The following is a 6754-nucleotide window of genomic DNA, read 5'->3' as shown; positions in this document are numbered from 1 at the left end:
TTTTTCCCCCTGAATGCTAGAAGAAATTCTGGTAGAAACATTAGCTTTGGTTTTATTCTTTTTTTTTCTTTTTAAGAAACAACCTGGATGGAAAAAAACCATGTTTTGGACAAACTGCCCTTGCAAATTTCCTAATTGTAAACATTGTGGGGCCAAAAGTGAAACCACGCTGCGATGTCTCTGTTTGCTGGAGGGGGAGATCAGCCGCAACGTGTCGAAGGGGAAACTGCGCTTCAAACGCTCTTGGTACAGTGACCATGGTGATAGGACTGCGTCTGCTGTGTAATCGATGACTCAGTCTGATAGGACTGTACAGACGTGAACCGGTGTCCGTGTTTGTGCAATGAGGGATGCAACGGCTTGTAAGGAAGCAGTCGGGGAGATGGGCTGTAGGGCTTCAGACGAGGGCTGCTCTTTGGGACGAGCAGGCTGGCGGGCTTGACGTGAGGATCCAAAAAATAGATTTGTGACCGTTAGATATTCCCCACCGGTGGGCTGATGAGCTCGCGCATGGGCAGCAGGAGCACAGGTATGGTGCGTGGATTTCCCGGGATGGTGTTGCTGTTTGGTGGGGGAGTTTCTTCAATCGGTTACTGGGTTCTTGTCCTTTCCCTGAAGGATGCCTTGGAGGAGGCAGGGGGAAGGCTGCTGACCTCTGCACTGTTCAAAAGCTGAGAAAGAGCCAAGCATCTCCCTGGGGACCTCAAATGAACAAGGCAGATGCAGGGGAGCTGTTATCCCAGTGTAACAGCTGGGATGTGAAGGGCCAGGGAGTCAGTACATGCCCCAGTCACCAGGGAGGCAGTGGCAGAGCTGAGAGCTCTCAAATCACAGCCTGAACTGGAGCTACGAGGTTCCCCCACCTCTCGAAACACGCTGCACGTTACGCCTGGGTTCCCCGGTGGCTCTGCATCAGCAGTTAAGTAACAAACTATTTAACAAGAGCTTCCTGTTGTGCTGACACCAACATGAACGCACAAAGGAGGAAACGGAGTAAACAGAGCTGTGCTGGCTCCCGTCTCGCTGTAAGCTGGGAAGAGTGTTGGAGATTGCGAGGAGGCCTGGATGCCATCTCTGCTTAACCCGACCCTGCTGGGGTCGGGGAATGATGTTCTTGTGGCTGCCATCAGCAGAAACTGCGCAGGTGTTGTGCGTTGCTGGGAAAGCGGCTGCTTTCAGGACTTCCTGATTTTTAAGGGATTTCCCGGGACAGATGAAGGCCCCTTCACCCCTGCCCTGCTGCTCGGAGTCCTCTGCAGGGGCTGTCCCCAGTGAGATGCAGCCGGTCCTCTGGCCTGACAGAGTTGGCACAACTCTCCTGTACCATGGCAGGTTTGTTCTCTGCCGGGTGCCTCAAGTTCCTTGGTCAAAGCACTTGATCCCCTCTTTTCTTGAGGGACCGGGAGGAAATTGGACCAGAACAAGCCAATCTGCCTTTGCCATAAGGAATGTTCTGCTTGGGTCTCCCATGACTGGAGCTGGAGCTGGTGGAGGTGCAAGGTGGAGCGAGCTCAGGGTGCTGCACAGCCCGGCTGCCCACAGAGAAAGCTTCCCTGGGTGGGGGTCAGGATGGGTTTTCTCTAAACAGCAAGGTTTCCCTCTTCCCCCTTTGGAAGCAGCTGGTGCAGCTGGGGACAGTCCACCCCGCAGACCTGCGTCCAAGCTTCTTTGGCACTTCTGCTGTGGGAAGGAGCTGATGGCGAGCTGCTGCGTCCAGCTAGGAGGAGAGGTGCGTGTCCAGGGGCAGAGGAAGCTCAGGAGATCCCTGTGGAACATGTTGCATCGCCTGAGCCCGGCAGCACAAGGCAGGGAGAGGAGCTTACGCTTCCAGCTTACGATTTTCCTGTTGCCCCAGCAAGCCCAAGTCCAAGTCTTGGAAGGACTCTTCATTTAAAAAAACAAACAAAAAACCCCTCCTACCAATTGTCTTGTTTCCTCAAAAATCCACCCAGCGTGGATTTTTCTCATAAATGTTGACACTTGAGTTGCAGGGAGCTCAGCAGCACGCTCTGGAGCATGATGCCGCCTCTCCAAGGTAGAAGCAGGAACGGGCTTATCACGGTGTCTGACACGGCTGTCTCAAACCGGGCTTTCTCCTGTGGCACTGGTGTGTGTGTGCACAGAGAGAAAAGGGAAGGGAAGCGGCGTGGAGAGCAGGTTCCTGGCACTGCTGTGGGGCTGGGAGTGAGTCACCCCCCAGCTTTATAGCTCTGTCGGTTGTGGAAGAGAGGAGTTTTGAGCCAGGGAAGTTAAATTGGTGCCAAAGGTGTGTGAATGCTCCCACCTCAGTGTAAAGGTGGCCTAGTTCCAATTTGCTTGTATTTTGTTCTTAAACATCAATTAAGTAACAGTGAGTCAAGCTGGGCCTTCACACATGTGTAAGCGCTTGCTGTTGCTCCAGTACAGGTTGTCTGGTTGTACTGGTCACGTTGGCTGTCCCGCAAGAGATGCTAGCACTGGGCTCGGACCAATATGGTTGGAGCACGAAATTTCCAGAATATGAGAAGTAGTTGCATTATTTTTACATCTTGGAAAATCCACTGGATTTCCCTTTTGCGGTAGCTGTACGGACAGGCTTTTCCTCAAAGCTTTCAGCTGTTGAAAGAGCAGAAGTGAGGAGCTTCAGCCCAGAGGGAGGACCTCGGCCAGCTCTGCGGGGCACGGGACACTGCAGACCCGGTGGGATTGGTTTCTGCTGTGCTGGGACACTCCAGAAGGTTTTTCCTTTCCTCTCAGTCCAAATCAAAGTTGGTGGAAGAAGGTGACTTCATGGACAGTTCCCATCCTTTGGAGCAGCTGGAACAGCCTTTGTCCTCGAGGTGCCGTCTTATTCCTCCAGCATGCGTTGGCCTCTGCTCCCCACTGCCATGGGCACGGAAGGGAACGGTGGCCCTGTGGAGGATGTAGGTATGGACCCCAACCTCCATCTCAGGAGGACCTTTTGTACCGCTAAAGTTCACAGCATTAGTTTGGAATGAGGGGGTTTTTTTTGCACCCCTTCAGCATTTGTTTCTCATTCTATAGCTGCTCACACCCCAGGTGAGTTGTTCCTCTCCTGGGCCTGCTTGACCTGGAAGGCCCCTAGACAGAGCCACGCATGATACCAAGAGTTGTCCTGCTTGTCTTGGGTCTCTGGAGGCCTCACGTCGGGTGTGGGGTGGATGGAGAGGGCCCCAGCAGCGCTGTGAAGCTGGTCTCCATGCACTTGGGTAGTGCTCACGTGTCTGCAGACTGCTCAAAAGCTGGAGGCTTCTGGCAGCCCGTTGCCTTTCTGCTCGTTGAGCTCTTGCGGGGTACCTGCCTGGGTTTGCCCTGGTGCTCCTGCCCTCCTGGGGGAGGAGGGAGCTGCCCCGCATCCCGCCGGTGCCTCCACTCCCACCTCTGGCTTGACCGTTCCTGTTACAGGGGTCTCGTGTGGGAAGCCTGATGAGGCTTTCCATGACCCCTCATTTTGGGAAACCTCCGTGTTGTGGCACAGCTTTTCCCCGTTTCGTCATGAGCGGGGTTAGCTGCTGGCGCTGAAGACTGGAATACATTTTTAACTACAAACCTTTGTAGACATCATCTGGGACCGTCTGCAGCTTGCTTTAAAGATGTTGGATCTTGCTTTGTTTTAAGACTTTTGATCTCCTTGTACGCGAAGACTTCATCTGCCTCTTAAACTTTTAAAATTTATTGGGTTTTGGTTTCAGCTGTGTAAGGCCACCGGTTGCTTTTTGGTCTGGATTTTTGTATTGGGAGCCAGCTGATGGGTCATCTTTTGGGACATCAGGGTATTTGTGATTATTTTTAGCTTTTAATTGGCAGTGATCTGTACTTGGAGCTGAGTAGTGTCAAGGGCTTTTCTTTTTTGTGTTTCTTTTTTGTGCTCTCAAGAAGCTTTCCTTTCTCTTTCATCTGGATGCAGCTGTGTTTCTCTTTTGCTCGCAAAGCGCAGAGTACATGGGGAAACCGGCTTCAAGTAACCATCCCAAAGGCTTGCGGAGATCGGTCGGTACAGTGAAGCCTCTGTGGCTGGTAGCAGCATCGCACCCGCCCGGGGGTGCCGGCTGGACCGGGACACCTGGACTCTGTTCCGAGAAGCGCCACGGTCCTGCTCCCTGACCTTCACCAATCACTTCCCTGCTCCGGGCCGCTATTTTTTCCTCTTCTTCCCCTCTTTTATCTTGCCCCGTTTAATTGTAACCTCTTTCGGGCAGGAACACTGTGTGTGTATAAAGGGCCTAGAACAATGTGCCCCAGATGGTATTGTACAAGTCCTTTCTCGGCAGCCATGAGGTCTCACTATACAGGAAAGAAATTTTTAAAAATACAACTTTTCAGCATTTTATACTTGCAAATGTGGCCAGGAACTTCCTGAGTCTTGATATTTCAGTCCAAGTCACAGGTCTCGGAGACAAGTGCTAGCACTAGAATGGCAGCTTTTTCTTCTTTTTTTTTTTAAAAAAAATCAAACCAAAACAACAAAAAACCCCCCACACCCAGTCCCTTTTTCTCACCCTCATGACTGCAGGGAAAAGCTTGTAAATGTGACTGGAGCAGAGCTGGCATGCTCAAAACCATATGGCAAATAAAAAGAACCCAATATTTCAACAAAAACAACATGAACCCCTTCTTTGGGTTTCAGATGATTGCTTGAGTGTGTTTTTGCCCCCTTTATGGTACTTGCAGTGTTTTTGTGGTTCTGTTTTGGGGAGGTGCTGAAGTCACTTGCACTTGTCTGCAGTTTATTTCACTTTCAGGTTCCCTGGCTGGGAGCACTTGCATTGCAAACACTGCAGGGCAGTGCTTATTTGTTTTAAGACCACAGCTTGCTTTGGAATTTCTTCTGCCAAACTTCAGGCCAATTTATTTTTTTTTCTTACTCGTCCCCTTCCCCCCAAAGAGGGAAAGAAGTTTTCTTAGTCTCATCTTGCATCAGATTTGATACCAGGCCAACAAATCCAGCCTAGAAGGTGCTTTTCTGAGGCTGCTTGCCTCGATGTGACCTTCTGGGTGAGGATTCCTGTTCAAAATGCAACGATGTGCCATCAGTTTTATCAGGGACATCTTCCCCATGGTGCTGCTCCCCTGGGGGGGGCCAGGTCTGGGTCCCTCTTGCCCATCCAGAGGCTGCTGTGTTTTAAAAAACACAGGTTTTGCCAGGCTGTTCTCTCCAGAGCAGTGGGAGTCCTGGGATTTTACCAAAGGTTTCTGTTTCTAATTAGGTTGTTCTCAATTTTAAAGGCCAGAGATCTCTTTATGGCACAGAGTGGAAAACCTGACCAGTCACTGACACCGCACAGAGAGGTGGGTCCTGCTTTTGTGCCGAGGTACAGAGAGCCGTTGCCTCTCCTTGGCGCTCTTCGGATGCGAAAATAGATTCCTCCCAGCCCTTAGCTCCCCGTGGCTCATCCACGGGGGAGGCTGGTGGGCAGGGTTTGGAGGAGCATCACTTGCTCTGGCCTGACTCACGCGGACGCCGTTCAGTGACTTCCTGCTGCTCTGACCGCCCGGCTTTGGGAAAGGGGGAATTGCAGCGCAGCAGCCGCCTGGCACGCAGCCCTGGCGCAGGGGTCGGTGCTGTGGCCTCGCTGGTCGTTGCCCTGGCCCAGCTGCCTGAAATCAGGGTCTGGAGCCGGGCTTTTTCAGGAGGGCTGCTCCCGAGGCCGGGGCTTGCTGAGCAGGCAGGGCTGGAGAGTCACACTGCACTGCTGCCCGTGTTTGTCTGGGCCGGGGGACGACAGCACAGTCTCCCAGTGCTCGCAGGAAGCAGTATTTATTTTTTCCCTTCTACTAGGGCTCTGTCTCACTCCATTGTCTGAAATTCCCTTGCAGAGACTGGCCCATAACTCTTTAAAAAAAATAATCCCAAGCGCGGGGCTGGAGTTCCCTCGGCTCTGGCTGTCGGCCGCCTCACTGCAAACAGTCTGGGCCTGAAATCCCCCGGGACAGAACATAAAGGTCTGATTCAAAATGAAAACGGGGTGTGAAGCAGCATGGCCTGCACATCGCTGGCTGCCTCCCCTTCCCCGGCATGTGGCAGGGGCGACGGCTCGGGGAGGTTTTGTGGGCCATGCCGCCTGCTCCAGGAGCTGGGAGGTCACGGGGGAAATGGCTCCCCGGTGTCCTTGCGTGAGACCGGCAGAGGTGGGAGAAGCGTGAGACGGGCGGGAGGGCACCGCCATGCGCCGAACCCGGGGCGGAAATTATCGGGGGGAGCAAAGAATGAGCAGGATATCACGTGTCGGCCGTGTGCACTCGGGGCTGGGGGAGAACAAAGCGCAGGGAAGCCCTGCTCCGCTGCCGCTCCCACCCCGCTTCCTGCTGGCACGGGACGGAGACCGCTGGCTGCCGGGGGAAGGGAGCGTCAGGACAGGAGCCAGCTTTGGGGAAGCTGGAAGGCTCTGTGTGCCTCAGTTTCCCTTGGCCAAGATGTGCTGGCGGCAGCAGGATCGTCCCCAGGTGTTGGCCTGCTGGGGGTGACCTTGGAAGGCCAGGCTGCTCTGTGCTGGGGATGCTCCGGAGGTGTTGGCCTGGAGGACGGAGCCTGCGAGGGAAGGAGCGGGCTCCCATCTCACGTGAAAGCCTTGTTCCCCAGTATTTGAACAGGCAGGTCCCACAGATGGGTGTCATGCACACACAACAGCTCTGAGGAGCTGGGCCAGCACCCCGCACCTTCGGTGCCTGCAGCTCTGGTCCCTCCTGGAGAGCAGCGGCATTTTGCCAGGATGCTGTGGGCAGGGTGTGGTGGGCCCTGGCAAGGATTCGGTGT

This window comes from Fulmarus glacialis, unplaced genomic scaffold, assembly GCF_000690835.1.
Source record: "Fulmarus glacialis isolate BGI_N327 unplaced genomic scaffold, ASM69083v1 scaffold2486, whole genome shotgun sequence".
Classification (NCBI taxonomy): domain Eukaryota; kingdom Metazoa; phylum Chordata; class Aves; order Procellariiformes; family Procellariidae; genus Fulmarus; species Fulmarus glacialis.
Note: the sequence above shows the minus strand (reverse complement) of the source record.